We start from the raw sequence: 18,905 nt of genomic DNA, 5'->3' as shown, positions 1-18,905 counted from the left end.
TCCTGAAGCAAAGCTACATCTGCATGTTTAGATTACAGGTATGCCAAGATCTTGTTCCGCTTTATGTAGTGCGTGAGGCCATGAGCGTTCCATGTGACCGCTCGCAGTGGGCATGGGGAGGTCATGATGCTTAAAGCAGTAAGTGCAGATCAGGGGGGTTGGCGCTGTGCAGTGAATGGTGAACCCTGGGGGGATTGGGTGTAATGTGTAGGTGAAGGCAAGTGGGAGTGAGGGGTAAGCGTCGGTCTTCATGAAAGATTACAAAGTTTGCTGGGTGGAATTACTGGTAGCAGTGTGTTTTAAAACGGAAGGAAGAGATGGTCCGATTAGAGGGACTCACGGGAAAGAGAACGAGAGCGGGAACGAAAGAGAGGAGAAAAGAAAAGAGAGCAAATAGGAGGAAAGACCAGGAAACAGAGAAAGGAAAGGGAGGGAGGGAGAGGGGGGGGCTTGGGGATCGTCTGGTGCTTTCTTGATGGTTTGGGTCTGTTAGGTCGCTAGGGCTGTTGCTGGGCAATAAGGGGTCCTGTATAGTAGAGTGTGCTGTAAGGGCATCTCAGTCAGTGGTGAGGAGTGGTAGAATGGTGCTTAGCTTCTCGCAGTGAGGGTGCACGGTTTCTGACCGGAATGTGTCATAAGGAAGGGGGGGAAAAGGCAGAAGGAGAAGGGTAGGGAAAGAACAATGGGACACCGGAGGTAGGGGTTACCTTCTCAGCCTTCGCTCACTGTGAGCACTAAGCTGTCTACCGCAGGTCTACACTCGGCGGAGTGCCGCTCCGAGGGGGCATGGATCTCCTCTGAACCATTGCTGTGGGGAGTATCCTCAATATATATAGTGAAGGGGTCCAAGAAAAAGAAAGCGATGGGCGGCCCAAGATGGGGGGTAAGGGGGTATGACCCCTGTTTAGCGGACGGACACCACACAGCTCCTGCTTGTGATGGCATCGCAAGGCCTAGAGACTGTCAGACATGAATATGGAAGCTGAGATAAATATGGGTGAATCCCCCTAAGGAAGCGTCAGTATCAGGTGTGGGGCTGCAATCACTCACACTGTGCATAGGAGGGGGAGGAGGTGGAGCGGGCAAAATCATCTGGGGCGGTAAAAAAAATATATGTGGAGGGAGGCGGTCTACTTAACAACGCAATTATACAAACAGTGAAAACTACATTCTGTGAGGTGCAATACAATGACACAGCTACAAGCTTCCGTAACTCACGTATTCAATATGAGTGAGTGAGGTGGAACAATGTAATCTTCCAGGGCCTAAGATGCCCCGCAATACAGAACAGTGTATATAATTCTCAGCTGTCTTTTGCTCAGACATCTTCCCACTGCGCCATTGGCCGCATAACCAGCTGTAGTCGGGATCATCCTCCTAGGCCCTCCAGCACAGGCCCTCTGCGCCCCATATCTTGCTCAGGTCTTGGTTTCAAAGGTGATCAAGATTTGTTTCTCTGAGGCTCATGGGCAAAGGTGGCCACAGGTTGTAGCGCGGAGGCTCTGTCCTCATGCATATTTGCCGCTCTGTCCAGGCCTCTACCATGTTGCCATATGCATCCCTGGGCCCGTCTCCTGTTCTCCGTGGACTGGGATGGGCCAGACGATTGGGAAAGTTCTAAGTCGCCTGTGTGAGTGTCTATGTCCTGACTTGTTGTATTGTCCAGAAACAGGCGGAGGTCCTCTGGGTCGTAAAAGTTCTTGGAATTACTATCCTTGGTAATGCAGAGTCTTGCCGGTTCAAAGAGGCCATAATTAATTTTCAGCTGCCAGAGAAAGGGCCTGAAAGATAGGAAGGTTTTTGGGGCGGTCGCTTGTTTCTTTACAGAAATCAGCGCCCATCCGGATACTGTAACCATCCTGGGTAAACAATCCTTGTGCACACGCTGCTGCTAGGATTTGCCTCGTCTGGTCATGGCGTAAAAGGCAGGCAATAAGCGGCCATGGCCGCATGTTAAAATCATTGTGGAGTGGTCCTATGTGATGGGCTCTATGTATCTACAGGGGAGGATCAAAGGTGGCTCCAATGTGCTTCGGGAGGGTACCCTCGACGGATTACGGAAATCCAAAGAAGTGGACATTATTCCTGCGGCTGCGGTCCTCCAAGTCGACAGGCTTGCTGCGGAGTAAGAGGGTTTCTTGATCCCTGTCCGGTATGGTGTTCAGCCGGCCCTCCACCGCTGTCAGCCTCTGATCCAGTGCCTGCACACGAGAGTGGTACCCAGCCAGGTCTACCCATATTAATTTGGTGTAATCCGCCAGTTTGGAAATATTAGAGTTCATCCCCTCCAATCTGCGACTAACTGAGGAGATCTCTTGTAAATTGTGGTCAATAGTGACTCCCTCTGCCGGGGTCAGTGAGGGGCACTCGCCAGTGTGTCGCCAGCTTTCGAGGCCATTGTACGCAGTTGTTGCTTCAGCGCCTCCAGGAATAAGGGCTACCTGGAGGTCTTGCTCCCTTGTTTTGTCGCGGTCATTCGTGCCCCAGTACCGCGTTTTGCCATCACCAGCCTGACGGGGGGGCAAGACTGGGGTATCCGTCCCCATCCACAGGGATATGCAGGTGCTTCTTAGGGGTCACCCACTCTGGAATGGGGAGCTTTGGTTCTCCCTCCACAAGCTCGTAGGTGCAGCCCCAGTACATCAGGACCACGTTGCCATAGTGGGAATAGAGGCTGGGCAGTCATGTGTTGGGCTGAAACATCGCTCTGGGGGGCTTCCTCTGCTAGAGCCGTCGAGATGTGCCCCTCTTCAGAGAGGTATTCCTGTCCCTTCGGTAGGCCGTCCACTGCCGATCTCCCACCTTCTCTGCCCCACACAACAAAGCACTGCGAAGAGGAGAACCCTGTGACTGTGCCAGGTGGGGACAGGGGACTATGGGGTTCTCTCCTTTGCTGGCGTAGCCGATGTCTGGAAGCGCAGATGGCGCCTGTCACTCGCGCTGGGGGGAGGCAATCCGTGCTGTGGTGTAAGGAAGGTGCTCCTGCATCTCTGTTAGGCGTTTGCCGCCATTCTCCCTCTTCTTCTACCCTCCAGTGCAATGAGAAGAGACCCCCGTACCAGATGGGGAACAGGGGGCGTTGTGGTGCAGACACCGTTTCAGGCAGGAGGGTGCCTCAGATCACAGGTGGCGCCTGTCTCTTGCCGGTGAGGGGGAGGTAATCCATGTATTAGCATGTCATAGAGTGCCAGAAACAGTCTCATCTCAGCAGGGACCTATTGCTGAAATGGGAGGTGGGGCCGGGCGACCACTTAAGGCCAAGGCTGTGGGCCGGCCTCCAGGCCTAGTAATTGTTCGTAGCTCCGCCGCCCCCTCCAAACGCTCCTCAGACATGGTGATGGTACCGGAGCGGAGGGGAGAAAGGCAGTCTCCGTAGCTGTGGAGGGCGTTGCCAGGCTCAGGGAGCAGCTCCTGCCCCTCATGGCCTCAATGCCAAGTCAAGAGGCAGGGCCAGGTAGCAACTCGGGTTTGAGGCTGAGAGCACACCTCGAGGCCTGTGAATCCTCCACAGAGGGGCTGACCCCACCACCCACTCCCCAGACATGGCGATGCTACCAGAGTGGAGGGTGAGACAGTTTTTGCAGCAATGGAGGGGACCTCCAGGCACAGGGAGTAGCCCCGGCTCTTCCAAATCCTGCAGTAAGGACCGGAGGCGGGGTCGGGCAATCACTCGAGGCCGAGGCTAATGACATGCCTCCAGGCCCGAGAGTCTTCCGACGGAGTGCCATCTCAGCTGCGTACTCTTCAGCTGTGATGACAACACCGGAGCATCCGGGAAGGCCCCCACATCTAGAGGCAGTTGGATGGTATCACGGGGCCACCTCCAGAATGCTGCATTCCCCGCCTGGAGTCTCCCTCGGAGCGGAGCTTGTCTCCTAGGCGACCATCTTCCTCCGTGGCCAGACCACGCTCCCTGACACTCCAGCTCAGTTTTTTAAATTGCTTGCCCCCTGGCTCAATGTTCCCCTGAACCAGATCTGGAATTCCTCCCTGACAACTGGTATCTACCCAGCTGCATGTAAACAGGCAAACCTACTGCCGATCCCTAAGAAACCGGATACTGACCCAGCAGAACAAAAGAACTTCAGGCTCATTTGCCTTTTACCTGCACCAGCTAAATTTCTCGAGAAGGAAGTTCAGATACAACTTTCTGAATTCCTTGAATCAAACAATCGGTTCTATGATGCTCAATCTGGGTTTAGAATGGGATATAGCACGGGGACAGCACTTCTGGAATTTGCTGAAACCATGCGAGAGGCTATGGACCAGGAAAGCTCAGCAATGCTGTTGCTGCTGGACCTGTCCGCAGCATTCGACACTGTGGCCCACTCAATTTTCCTGGAGAGACTAAAACACCTGGGAGTGTGGCGTACTACTTTGTCCTGGCTTGATTCGTTCTTGGAGAACTGCTAACAACAAGTGTTTCCATGCCCTTATGTTTCCTCCCAGAAGCCTCTTGTCTGGGGGGTACCTCAGGAGTCGGCACTGAGCCCCTTAATGTTTCATGTATATCTTATTCCCCTTGCGACCTTGGTCGAGACATGTGGAGTGAGAGTGGTCTCCTACACTGATGACACTCAGATGGTGTTCTCGTTCAAAGAACACTCGGAGGCGGCCTTTGCCAACTTTAAGCAATGCCTGAATAACATCTCGGCCTGGAGGACTGAGAATTGCTTAAAACTTAACACTGAGAAAACTGAGGTTTTATTTTTCAACCAACTGACTCCTCCACCTTCTAAGCTTTGGTGTCCCTCAGAGCTGAACCCCCCACCAATTCCTGTGGATTTGGCCAGAAATCTAGGGTTTAAATTTGACGATGACGTCTCCTGCAAGACCGAGATCTGCCAGGTCGCCTCCTCATGCTTTTGGAAGCTGTGAGCTTTGAGGAAATTCCTTCACTTTCTTCCGATGTATTGCAGGAAGACAGTGGTCCACTCATTGGTCACATCCCGCCTGGACTATTCGAATAGTCTCTATCTAGGACTACCAGCCTATCTCGTCCACAGGCTGCAAATAATTCAAAACGCTGCGGCCAGATTAATTAGGAATATGCCATTTCACCATAGCATCTCCCCACATTTGCAGAGCCTCCACTGGCTACCCGTCAGTAGGAGAATTGAGTTAAAGGCACTAACTCTGGCCTACAGAGCCACCAGGGAACGGGGCCCGGGCTATCTGAGACATAGATTGCAAAACTACCAGCAAGACCGGGTCCTGAGATCAAATCACCTGAAATTGCTCAGGGTTCCTTGTGGCCAGGATAGGCGGTAGAGCATTCCCGGTTAGAGCTGCGAAGCTCTGGAATGCTATGCCCCTCCGTCTCCGCATGACAGATTCAGAATCGGCCTTCAGGAGAGCTCTCAAAAACCTGCCTCTTTAACCTCTCATAGTTCTTCTTCTTGTTTTTCTCGCTGTGAATCTGCAACCCAGCACCGGGACACATCCGTTGAAGGTAGCCGTGCGCTTTATAAATGTTATTTATTATTATTATTATGATTATAATGTTGTTTATATGTTTTAATCTAATATTATAAGAGATAAACCCTGTCACTCTTTTGAAGTACATATGATGTCTGTTTATGACGTCCAATTGTTATACAAAGAGATCTTTTTAATTCTTTTCCCAGGTACAGATAAAGAATTTAGTTTTGCTTAACACACAGTTACCAATATAGTACATTTGTTTTCCTATTGTTACAAGGAATCAGATTTTCCAATCCAATTTGAGGCAAACAATGTTCGGGGATGAAAACCAACAGCTAACACGTGTTTTGTCATGGAGTTTACTTTTTCAAGGCTTCAAAGAAACGGGATGTCTCAGCGTTAAAGATATAATGGTGGACGGACCGTATGGTGTGGCCAAAGAAGGGTTTCACCTCACTTTTCTTGATACCAGTCTTGAGTAATTCAACCTATGTGATTCTAATGCTATCCAAAATTTCTTAATTCCCCAAAAATAGTGATGGTAAGGTTGTATGTCCGGCAGTCTGATATGCGTAATACCTCCAAATCCCAGATGTGTAGAAGTTATTTCTCACAAGTCAGAAAATACTGCAGTCTGCGAAAGTGAAGTATTCAGATTCCACGCATCAGGTAGTAGTAGACCGTAATCCATACAAGGTCTCAATTTTTCCTGCTTACACAGGACCATATTAAGTTCCTGTTTTGTGGCTGTCTACAGCGTATGTGATTAAAATTATTATTCTGATCCTATTACTTGGTGAGTTCTAACCACAATTGGCAGACACATCAAATTATATACAAATGCATTGAAATACCACAAAACGAACACAGCTATCAAACCTTAAAAACTCAACAATCAGTATCAAAAACACAAAGAGCAACACTAACCAAGAAAATATTACACATGGATGAAATTCTCTGTAAAAAGGTAAACTACCACACCTAGACCACCTAGACTCCATAGCATAGGTAGGAATAAAAATAAAATTCAACCAATGAACACAATCATTTTTTCCAACTGAGCATCTAAAATATATTGCACTTAACCAAAAAAATACATTTCAACAAATTAAGCACTATACACATATATTTGTAGTCAAATAATTTCATAATCCAAATCCATGTAAACAAAATAGTAAAAAACAACATATGAAAATAAAACATTCACACCCACAAATAAAAATAAATGGAAATAATACTCACAATTCAGTAGCCCAAGGGTGCATTCACAGTTCCATCACACCAATATAATTTCACAAAATATAACAAAGAAAATGCAAAAGTCACCTGAAAAAATGTCAGAAAAATAACTTCACCAAAAATATACCTTAATGCAGTTGTAAAAATCCCCCCAAAAATCCAGAAGAAATTGCAATAAAAAATGCACCAAAGAATGAGTAGCAAAAATATAAAACAAGAGAAATTAAAATGTATCTCTAAAATCTATATCCAAAACATCAACCAAAATAGAAATCCTTAAAGTAAAGCATCTTCTCTCTTGTAAAAGAAAAAGCATACAATTACTACCCACACAATATAACAGCAAAATAAAATTAAATATATAAGTAGCATAAGCATACACATAATCAACATTTTGGGGGCAATTATGATGTTGGTTGGAAAGGCTCCGAATGTCAGTCGTCTACTCCTAAACCGTGTCGGAACCCATGTTTCGACCATCTTGGAAACATTTCTTAACGACGTATTATGCTGGAACGGTAACCGTTGATCAGTCCGAATCAGTTCTGACCGGCATTCGGAGACTCCGAATCAGTCGCGGCCGAATCGTGCAGCTCTGTGGACCGCGTTTCCTTTCCGGATGACGTATTACGATCCCGGATTTGGACAGCCTTTCCGATTCGGTCTGTCTGACACGGAATGGCTGTCGGAGACTGACTTTGGTGGCCTGTAACAGGCCCCACCTTCACCTGGAGCCCTCCAGTTGGGGCCCGTGGGGGTACCCATGGGACACCTCTTTGCAACCATGCACAGTGTGGCAGATACCATGGGGTGCCTGCCATAGGGTGCAAGGTTTTACGCAACCACCCCTTTCTTCAATGGGAGCCTGTGTTGTCGGTTGGAACACAGGTTCATTTGGAGTGCTTTCTGACCGACATCATAATCGGCCCCTTAATACAAATTAAGAATATATTAAATACATGATAGTAACCAGGCCATCAAACAAATCCACAAAACCATTCAAACCTAATGCCTAACCTATTACAAACCAAATAGCAAATAAACATAACATGTTAACCTCACCCATTAAAAACATTTAAACCACTGCAAATTGCATTCACTTCTAACACAACAGATACCTACAACTACTTTTTACACAGTAAATCAAATAAAACTCCCAAAACACAGCTAACTACACTAGAATACACTTACACACTAAATACTAACAATAATCCTTAACAGTGACAGTAAAATTAAACAACTTTAACCTTACACAACAAAACCCTTTGCATGGCTTATTGTGATGATGCTGGAATAGAATGTTCAGGGTATGATGCAATGGAGTTATTGTATTCCAATGTTCTAACTTGAGCCAGTATCAGTGTAATGCTGGAGGTTGTTATGAAGACTGATGCCAGTAAAGATCTCTATCTCTAAACTTGGAACTGGACTTATTTATTACAAATTGGCGACGAGCGAACTTGTGCAGGGAACAAGCAAGCAACCTTCATCCCTGGAACGACACTGATGTGGAAATCAGTGCTAATGAAGCGATTTTAACGAGCCTGAGCTGAGCTGTTGAATTGGAAAAGAAGGAGGTAAACTGACGATTTTAACCCGTCCAGCTTTTAATAGCCAAATTTACTGCATATTTGAACTTGAGCAGTTGTTAATAACCGCGTTACGGTATAAGGTGACAGGATAAGGGACGGTTAATAGTTTGGATGCAAGTTGATGCTTCGTAAACGTGCCTCGAATGGTAAACAAGCCGGTGTAAGGAGGTTGGAGCACGGTAATTTGAGCCGTATTTAACACGACTAAAGCCTACGAAGTAGTCGATTGCTTAAAAGTAAACAAACAAATCGCGTGATGACAGTGCGCGTGTTTCCTGATGTTGGCAATGAAGGAGGATTAGCGCGAGTCAAGCCGTGTCTTTAAAAGTAAACACAGTGCGAGTTAACGCAGCGCGTGTTGACAATATTCTCGGTGAAGGAACTCAGTGCATGGCAACAGTGCGCGCGTTAAGGAATTCATAGCACGATTCATTTACAGAGGAGTTAAAGAATTACCTTAGTAACAGAGCAGGTCAAAGATCGGCGAAATCTCGGGTGAATTAAGCTGGAAACAACAACGCTGGTACGAACAATGAACGTGTAGGTCCGTGGAAACAGCAGAAGGACTAACAGGAGAATCCAGATATATGAAAAACTGAAAAAGGACTTGCGTGCAAAGTGCCAAGAGGAAAGAAAACAGAATTTCAAGTTGCAGTGTATACAGTGACTATCATGATTGGTTGTTTTAGTTAATTATTTTAATTAATTGTTTTAATTAATTATTTCAGTCAATTGTTTTAGTTATATTTTATTCCTATTCATACTTAGAAAATGTCTGATGATTCAATGTCAGCTCCACCAAAATTTTTGCCGGTGCCTGGTGATCCCATTATTCCATGGAAAAGATGGAAAAATATTTTTTTCACTTATTTATTAGCCATTGGTGGAGATAAATATGGGCCTGTTAGGAGGCAAGCCATATTATTACATCATTTGGGTGTTGAAGGGAGGCGCATTTATGATGATTTGCCAGAAATTTCTCTGGGGATGGGTGATGGGCAGCCGGTAAACATTTATGAAATGTCATTGCAGATGCTAGAGAAACACTTCTTGCCAAAAATTAATGTTGTGTTTGAAAGACATAAGTTTTTTTCTAGAGGACAAAAGTCTGATGAGGGCGTTGTATCTTATGTAGCGACTCTTCGAGGGTTAGCTGTCACGTGTGAATTTGGAATATTGTGTGATTCGTTAATAAGAGATCAAATTGTCAGATGCACGAATAATAAGAAGGTTAGAGAAAAGTTACTATCAAAGAATCCTACTTTAGAAGAGGCTATTCAGATCGCTAGAAGCATGGAAGATACAGACCATTGGATCAGAGAGATAGATAGTGAAAAAAAAGTTTCAGAAAGTCCGTCAACAGTGACGGTAAAAGAAATAGCAGCTGAGGTAAAAGACATGAAAAAAGATGTTAAGAAAACAATATATAAGGGGTATGGAAACACATCGATGAAACAGGTAGAGCGAAGGCCAATAATCTGCTATAGGTGTGGATGTCCTGAGCATATAAGTTCAAGCTTTGCATGTGGTGCTAGGAATGCTACGTGCAGGTCTTGTGGAAAAAGGGGTCATTTGTCTAAGGTCTGTACCTTACATGATGAAGGAAGCCTTGCAAAAAGAATTGGAAAAATTATTGCAAGCTAAGATTATTGAACCGATTGAGTCCTCAGAGTGGTTATCTCCGATTGTCGTAGCTCCTAAGGAGGGTAATAATATTCGTTTGTGCATTGACTTACGAGACTTAAACAAAAACATAAGGGTAGTCAGGCAACCTTTGCCCAATATTGGAGAAATGTTAAGTGGGATGGGTGGGGGTTGTGTTTTCAGTGTTCTGGATATGTCATCGGCGTACCATCAGGTAAATTTACACCCAGATTCACGACATTTGACCTCATTTGTCACACCACTAGGGGCATTTCGCTACCGGAGGATGCCATTCGGTTTGGCATCGGCTTCCGCAGTTTTCCAGAGAGTGATGCACAACATATTGAAGGGTTTGGAGAGAGTGATGTGTTTTCAGGACGACATCTTGATAGTGGGGAGGTCACAAAAAGAGCATGATGAGATTATGGAGGAGGTTTTATGTAGGGTTGAGAAGTGTGGATTGACGATAAAGAAAGAGAAATGTCAAATTAGATTGGGAACGGTTAATTATCTGGGTCATCAGATATCGGCGGAAGGTATAAGACCTAAAAATAGTATTGTGAGAGCAGTTAAAGATGCACCTTCTCCGATCAATAAAGAGCAGTTAAAATCTTTTCTGGGATTGGCGGAATATTGTTCAAAGTTTGTTCCCAATTTCAGTGAGATAGTGGAACCTATGAGACTTTTGTTGAAAAAGGGAGTAGTTTTTGATTGGAACTTGGATTGTGAAAGAGCATTTGGAAATTTGAAGTCTTATCTTGCAGGGGCACCCGCGTTGGGGCATTTTGATCATAGGAAAAGAACTATTGTGGTTAGTGATGCAAGTAACGTGGGAATTGGTGCTGTGTTGTTGCAGGTGTCTGATGGGGAAGAGAAAATTATAGGTTTTGCTTCCAGGAGATTGCAGGGTGCAGAGAGGAGTTATTCCACAATTGAGAAAGAAGCCCTTGCATGTTGTTGGGCTGTAGCGCATTATAGGTATTATCTGTGGGGTATACCTTTTGTGCTGAAGACAGACCATAAACCTTTGATTCATTTATTCAAGGGTGGTCGGGGTTTAGATGGTAGTGTGACTCCCCGAATTTCTAGGTGGTTGACATCGGTATTGGATTATAATTTTTTTGTAGAGTATGTGCGGGGAGAAAAAAATGTCTTGGCTGATTGTTTGTCCAGAATGCCAGTGGAAGGAGATTCTGGTGTTCTAGATGTGGAGGAATTGGTCGTGGAAGTTGATGGTCAATTTGCCATAAGTCAAGATGAATGGAAGGAAGCGGTGGAAAAAGATGAGGAATATAAAGGATTGAGAGAAGTCATCATGAATTGCTGGGGTGAGTCTGATGTGTTGCATAAGTACAAACAATATTTACAAGTTAAAGATGAATTGAGTCTACAAAATGATAGAATTTTGCGTAGAAGTAGGATTATTCCACCGAATGTGTTGAGAGTTAAGATATTGAAGATTGTACATGAGGGTCATCTTGGAAGAAGTTTAACCAAGCGGAGATTGAGAGAGTCGTTTTGGTGGCCAGGGATGGACAAGGATGTGGAAAACATGGTGAAAGAGTGCTATGCATGTAGCAATAGTGACAAGATGAATATTACTAGGAATCCTCCTTTGAGGTGCATGGAGCATCCAATGAAACCATGGGAAAAAATAGGTTTGGATATTTTAGGCCCAGTTGATAAATTGGGGAGCAACAACCGATACTTGGTGGTATTGGTAGATTACCATAGTAAGTGGTTCACGTGCAAATCTATGACAGATGTGACTTCAAGGAATGTGATAACATTTTTGAAGGAAGTTTTTCTTGAAGAAGGGGTGCCTAAGACGCTTCTGACTGACAATGGTGTTCAGTTAGTTTCAGTGGAAATGGAGAACTACTTGAAAAATATAGGAGTCTGTCATGAAGAGGTTGCTTTGTTCCATCCTCAGGCTAATGGGTTGGTGGAGAGGGTTAATCGCATGATTATGGAAAATATTCAACTTTCATTAGCAAATGGGTTGTCCTGGAAAGATGAGTTAAGGAGAATGATGTGGGGTCATAGGATTACTCCTCATACAGTGACAGGGGTTTCTCCTTTTGTTGCGTTAAGGGGTAGGGAGCCCGGAACGAAAGAGTCACCAATGTGGTTGCAGGATAAAAAACAGGTTTGGATCGATAGAGAAGGAATGAGGTTAAGAGTGCAAGAAAGTCAAAAGCGGAATAAAATGGAGTATGTTCAAAGGAAGGCAGTTAAGGAATTGGTCTTTAACAAAGGTGATTGGGTGGTGGTAAGGAGGTTTGGCTTTATAAAGAAAGGTGAAAGCAAATTTTCTCAACCATGCAAAATAATATCGGTGGAAGGTTCTGTAGCTCTTCATGAGGATGGAAGGAAGAGGAGTGTGGGAGATTTATGTAAGGTAACTCATTTATGAAATGTTATTAAGAAGAGTTGTGTAAAATATTTCATGTGTGTAATGTCATGAAGGGGATTTATGTAAAGTCTCCATTAATGACTATTTCATGTGTGTAATGTCATGAAGGGGATTTATGTAAGTCTCCATTAATGAAATTTTAATTAAGAAAAAAAAATAGCGAAGGAAAATATGCATGTTTATTTTTAGATTGCATTGTTTAATTGTCTATAGGGGGGAGATGTGTGATGATGCTGGAATAGAATGTTCAGGGTATGATGCAATGGAGTTATTGTATTCCAATGTTCTAACTTGAGCCAGTATCAGTGTAATGCTGGAGGTTGTTATGAAGACTGATGCCAGTAAAGATCTCTATCTCTAAACTTGGAACTGGACTTATTTATTACAAATATACAATATTGTATATCATTTAAAACAGGTGTAGCAAAAGTTTGTAGATATCATAAATGTAAATAAAAATAAAAATGGATTAATAATGTTTGAGTGGTGTGAAAAATATTATTTAAAATAAATGTTTTATAAATGTATTTACATTTCATATGTATGTTTATTTAAATGTAAATGTATAAAAAATAAAAACACATGAAAAAGCAAATTTATCATTGCAAAAACAACTTAACCTACATTAAGGAAGTGTTTGAATCAGAGGAGATCAGAATTACTATTTTCACACAATATTGGGGAATGTGATGGACATTGAGGGGTTTAGATGTACTTTTCCATCTCAAACCTAAGTTACACTGGAGAAAATGTTCAAAATTAAGGGGTTTAGATTTAATATTCCCACACCAACCTAAGGTACATTGGGGAAACATTTATACATTGTGGGGTTTACATTTAATATTCCTACTCCAGCCCAAGGCATAATTACGAGTTTGGCGGTGTTGCAGTGGGCCATTATGCCAGCCTTCCGTTGCAACACTGCAAACTCGTAGTCAGCCCGCCCACCTTATTTCAACTGGAATACAGGTGTGTGGTCCTGTGGCGGCGATCCCACAGCAGTACCTATCTAAGGCTCATAGGAGAGCCTTAGAACGGCACCTCTGTGGGAACACTGAAGCCCGTTCCTGCATGGACTGAGATGCACAATTCATTCTGTGCAGGAACAGGGGTGTATATAGACAGTGTACACCATGTGCCCCCCTGCATGCACCCCCGTGCATAGAGGCAACCTTAGTTTTTTCACCCGTCACCCTTTTCATGGCAGGCTCACCCCACTCCACTCTAAGCAAAATAGGGTGAAGTATTGGCCACTGAGGAGTGTACCTTTATTACCCACTCCAACTTAGATTGGGGAAAGTGTTGCATGCTGAGGGGTTTAGATGTACTATACCCATACCAACCTAATTTACAACGAGGTAAGCACTAGACATAGAGGGGTTACATTTACTATTTTTTATTTCAACCTAATCTATATTGGGGGAAATGTTCCCCCCTGAGGGGGGTTTGGATTTACTCTACCCACTCCAATCCAAGCTACATAGGAGAAGATTCTGGGACACTGAAGAGTTTAGATGTACTATTCCCACTCCAACCTAACCTGCATTGGGGAATGTTTTTGACATTGGAGGGATCTAGATATACTATTCTCACTTCAACCTATTCTACATTGTAGAAAGTGTTTGGACATTGTGGGGTTTAGATTTGCTCTTCCCACTTGAACCCACGCTTCACTCTGGAAAATATCTGAGATTGTGAGGTCTAGATTTACTATTTTCACTCCAACCAAAGCTTCATTGAAGAAAGTGGCTATGGTTAAAGGATTTTAAGGTAGTATTTCCACTCCACCTAAATAATAATTTCATATTTATAAAAACAACATTAAAAAACAAATATCAACATAAATCCATAACAAACAAAGAAATAAAATACAATTTATGAAAATATTCATTAAAGAATTATAATACATTAAATATAACATTAGATATCACAAACAACCTAACATATTTATTATTTCAAATAAAATATCAATTATTATAAATGTGTTTTAATTTGTATTAACCCCTTCAGTGCCCATGACGAGCTGGACTCGTCATGGGCCGCGGTTGTGCTGTGCCCATGACGAGTCCAGCTCGTCATAGACCCCGCCCGCTAATGCAACGGCCGGCACAGGGCGGGGAAAGGGGCGGGCACTGAAGGGGTTAACATATTCACTATTCAATTTATAAAATACAAATATTTCAATATATACATGAATTGAAATTTTAAAACTATAATTTCAAGATAACCGAGTATTTTCTTTTGATTTTACATTCTTAACAAAATTATACATGATAAATGATTAAAATATTAAAAACAATGTAATTGAATATACTCAAACATTGAAATTATTTTAAAATATTTTCAAAGTTAAAATTCAAATTATTCAAATTATTTTTTTAATTTATAAAAAAGGTATGTTTTTTAAATTTAAAATATATAATTAAAAAAGTGTAAATCACACAGAAAATGCAATTTTTAATCAGACAAAATAATTATTAAAGTAAAACCAAAAACCTTAAAAAAAAATACCAGCTATCTATAAAAAATGTTGAAATCAATTTCATTAATAACATTTTTACAACCTACAAAACATTTTACTGATTTACAAACAAAATAAATATTGTAAACATGCATTTTTAAAATAAGAAATGACTACCCAACCTAAACCACTATATTTCACAACAATCTGAGAAAGAAAAAAACACAATGCAAACATCAATAAATCATAATTTTTAATTCTAATAATTTAAAGTAAATAAAAAACATTATTGTTTTAATACAAAACAATTGTAATTTCAAATACTACCCACTCTAAACCGCAGTAATTCCCAACACCCCAATATTATTCAAATATTCACTAATCACATAAATATCAAAAATTTAAATAGATAAACTCTGCGGTTAAAAAAGCACAAAACTTAAAAATAAATCAATAATATAAACATATTAAACTAATGCACCCAAACAAAACACTAATATAGCAAAAATGCAAAAAATGTATCATTAAAAATATATTAAAGGCTATTAAAAACAACAACCTTTCAAACTGTGATATTTTCAACTTCAATGTTAATATGCAAACTTAGGGCCTGATTATGAGTTTGGCGGTCTCCTACCGCCATATTACCATGTTCCCACTGGCCCAGCAGCAGTGTTTCTGACAGCGGTGTATATTTTTTCTCATGTGTTTTGACTGCAAACATTTTGAATTTACGCATATGCATGACATGTGAAATAATAGCTCTTACCAGTACATTACCATTGCTGGAGTATGGACCATATGTGCCCAGTCCAGTCAATGGGTAAATACTATAAAATGGACTTAACTGGATTTTGGAGACAACAGGGTCATTTCTTCGGGGTCAAGATGCTGCAGTGAAGGCGAGACCAGGAGAAATTGATCCATGGGGGAGACTGAAGGGAAGAAAAGGAAATGGGTGAGTATGCACCTCAATTCCTTTGAATCCGCGGACTCGAAGCAGGCGGTCTTCCAGCCATGGTCAGCTCATCGGAAAGCCAACACATAATTCGGCTGGTGGTGAACTTCGCCGTACCATCCTATGATTGCTGCTTTTCCTCAACTGACATCGAGGCGTTCAGAGAATAGCTGGCGGTGGTGGTGGTCCTCCGGCGGTCTTTTGTTCTGCAAATCCCCAACAGTGTAATATGGCAGGCGGAACGCCTAGTAGTGGCAGTGAATCCTATGCTGATGCGGTGGCGGTCTGAAAACTGCCAAAATCGTGATCAGGCACTAAATAATGATATACTTACAAACGATATTACTTACCTCTATTTAATACCACTGACGAGATACTGACTTCAAAATGTAATGCCATCGATATTCCGACTTCGAGATTTAGAGTTACACCCATAAGAACACACTGAGGTGCAGAAGCCTGAAATCAGCATCATGAATAATAAGGGCTTGAGGTAAATAAACAGAGGAGCAGCAAATTGCAAGTAGCACATGTAGGATCCTGGGGCAAAAAGAGTTGGTAGTAGCAATTGGCAAACTTCCAAGATAATTATAGTGCAGAAAGCTACGGCTCTCACTCACGAAATGAAGCTTCAAAAACTGACAGTTGATTGAGGCCTAAAAATAGGAGGGGGATAGGGCCAGAATAAAGAAGGCCTTGAGCCTTAGACCAACACAGTGAGAATCAGGAAGACAGGACAGGAAGAGTGAGGAGTGTCTGAAGCGAACGCATTGGCACTGACTGGTGGCACTTCACGGGGGCACAGTAATTGGCAAAAGTCCGAGGTCAGCTTAGTGAGAATCAGACTAAGACCAAACTACTGAAGGTTGGAGCTTGAGACAATTCATTTAAGGAACAGGACACTTCTGTTAACATACAGATTGCCAAGTAAGTGAGCATATCACACTGCGAAATAATACAAGTTTGTGAGATTTCACTGAATACCTGACCATAACATACCGAGGAGCATGAACACAAATTATTGGGAGGCATGTGTCTGACACCAGCAGTGAAGAGAAGGACATCTGAGTCCAATTGACTGAAATATGGGTGGTTGAGAGTGACCACTGGGTAACAAAAAATCCAACACCTTATAAAATGTGCTACAGCATAACGAAACTGCCAAACCTGAGCTAGTTTAAATGTTGTAACTCCCCTCCCCAATGCCAAAGCAAACCACCACCACCCCTGACAGCACCACAGAGGCTGCAAGGACTTAGATTATGCCCCTGAGACCAACATATTGAGGAGCATGGAGACCACACCAAAACATTGAGAGAGAGAAGCCAGGCTAGCACACTTGGGATCAGGGATGTCTGAGTTGTAAACTGATAGGTAGAAAGATGACATCAACACCCTGGGAAACACGAGTCTCGCGCCAGAAAACTATTGAGTGATTGACTGAGATGAATACATACTGGAGCCAAAGCATGACAGACAGCAGTAAGTACAAGCAATAACTCAAAGCAGAGCTGCAGTAAGTACAAGAGCAGCAATAAGTACAAGCAGTAACTCAAAGCAGAGCAGCAGTAAGTCCAAGCAATAACTCAAAGCAGAGCTGCAGTAAGTACAAGAGCAGCAGTAAGTACAAGCAGTAACTCAAAGCAGAGCAGCAGTAAGTACAAGCAATAACTCAAAGCAGAGCTGCAGTAAGTACAAGAGCAGCAGTAAGTACATGCAGTAACTCAAAGCAGAGCAGCAGTAAGTACAAGCAATAACTCAAAGCAGAGCTGCAGTAAGTACAAGAGCAGCAGTAAGTACAAGCAGTAACTCAAAGCAGAGCAGCAGTAAGTACAAGAGCAGCAGTAAGTACAAGCAGTAACTCAAAGCAGAGCAGCAGTAAGTCCAAGCAATAACTCAAAGCAGAGCTGCAGTAAGTACAAGAGCAGCAGTAAGTACAAGCAGTAACTCAAAGCAGAGCAGCAGTAAGTACAAGCAATAACTCGAAGCAGAGCTGCAGTAAGTACAAGAGCAGCAGTAAGTACAAGCAGTAACTCAAAGCAGAGCAGCAGTAAGTACAAGCAATAACTCAAAGCAGAGCTGCAGTAAATACAAGCAATAACTCAAAACCGCAGCTAGATAGATATACAGCCCTGGGATCAACTCTCTTGGGACGCAGAGACTGAGGCCAGCACAATGAGTACATGATGCTGCCTCTTGCGAGACGTTTCCTCAGGGATCTACACTACTTTCGATCTCTTGCCTGTAACTATAGGGTTGTCGTCCTCTTATTGGCTCCTGTTCGCTGTACCTGTAGGGGTGGTCTTGGTTGGGTGTTCGAAATTCGCCGCTAAATCCGCCCCCCCCCTCTCTCTCTCTCTCTCTCTCTCGCACTCTCTCTCTCTATCTCTTTCTCTCTCTCATCCTCGCGGCAGCTCCTGGGACTCAAAGTTCAGTCCGAACGAGTGTGAGGTTTTACATCTGCATCCCTAATAGTTCTGAAAGCCCGCCCGTGAGAGGTGGTCGCGGGTGTGCACTTTACTTGTGACCTCGTATAGTCCCTTGCGGTATCTGGCAGACAGGGCTCCCCCTCTGGCCTGTAGCCATGTTTGAGCTGCGTGAATAGTAGAAACAATTCTGCTTCTTTGACAAAGATAGACCATGCCAGTGTAGTGTGGGAGCTGGCTTGCATCCATGCTGCGTGTCACTCACCTGCGACAGGTGACCTCCGGACTGCGGCTCACTCTGACGCGTGTCTGACGACTACCTGTGGCAGGTGCGTTGTGTCTGCTGTAACGCCTGGGCGGTCGCTTTTAAAACCCAGCTGTCTTCGTCATCCCTTGGTGTGCGTCCTGACAAAGGTTTTTTGGCTCCCACGCCCTGCATGCAGTTAATTTTAGCGACGGCCCTGAATGCTCCGAGTAATGTGAACATTGAATGTTCTGAAATTACAGATGTATAACCCTGTCGGAAACAGTGCACTTCATAGCTCCTGCAAGTCAATAAACAACAGCTTGACGCAAAACAACAGACGGGGAACAAAACGACAAACCCAGAGATGTGGTCCATAGGCAGCAAGAAAGAGGTTGCCATGCATACGTTTTATATTGTTGTCTAGCCTCCCAGCTCCTCTTACGGCCCCCAGTCTATATTTGTGTCATTAAAGAGTGCCAATACATGACGCTTTCAACG

General features: G+C 43.3%; 1 protein-coding gene across 3 annotated transcripts in view; it reads right to left on the bottom strand.

Annotated features, from left to right (window-relative positions):
- The window catches only part of LOC146866766 (kelch-like protein 33), a 192,831-nt gene extending 174,304 nt beyond the window's left edge, over positions 1-18,527 (bottom strand). Inside the window, exons 1-2 of one of the 3 annotated variants that reach the window (XM_085601244.1) lie at positions 18,426-18,466; positions 6,667-6,750 (exon numbers count right to left, since the gene is read on the bottom strand). The gene's annotated coding sequence lies outside the window, so the exon portion shown is untranslated. Of the gene's footprint in view, positions 1-6,666; positions 6,751-18,024; positions 18,183-18,425 lie in introns of those variants that run through there. The other 2 variants (XM_085601235.1, XM_085601263.1) reach the window with 2 other exon arrangements.
- Between the last annotated feature and the right edge of the window lie 378 nt (positions 18,528-18,905).

This window comes from Triturus cristatus, chromosome 1_2, assembly GCF_964204655.1.
Source record: "Triturus cristatus chromosome 1_2, aTriCri1.1, whole genome shotgun sequence".
In the NCBI taxonomy this organism is placed as follows: Eukaryota; Metazoa; Chordata; class Amphibia; order Caudata; family Salamandridae; genus Triturus; species Triturus cristatus.
Note: the sequence above shows the minus strand (reverse complement) of the source record. Positions and strands in the feature narration are given on the sequence as shown.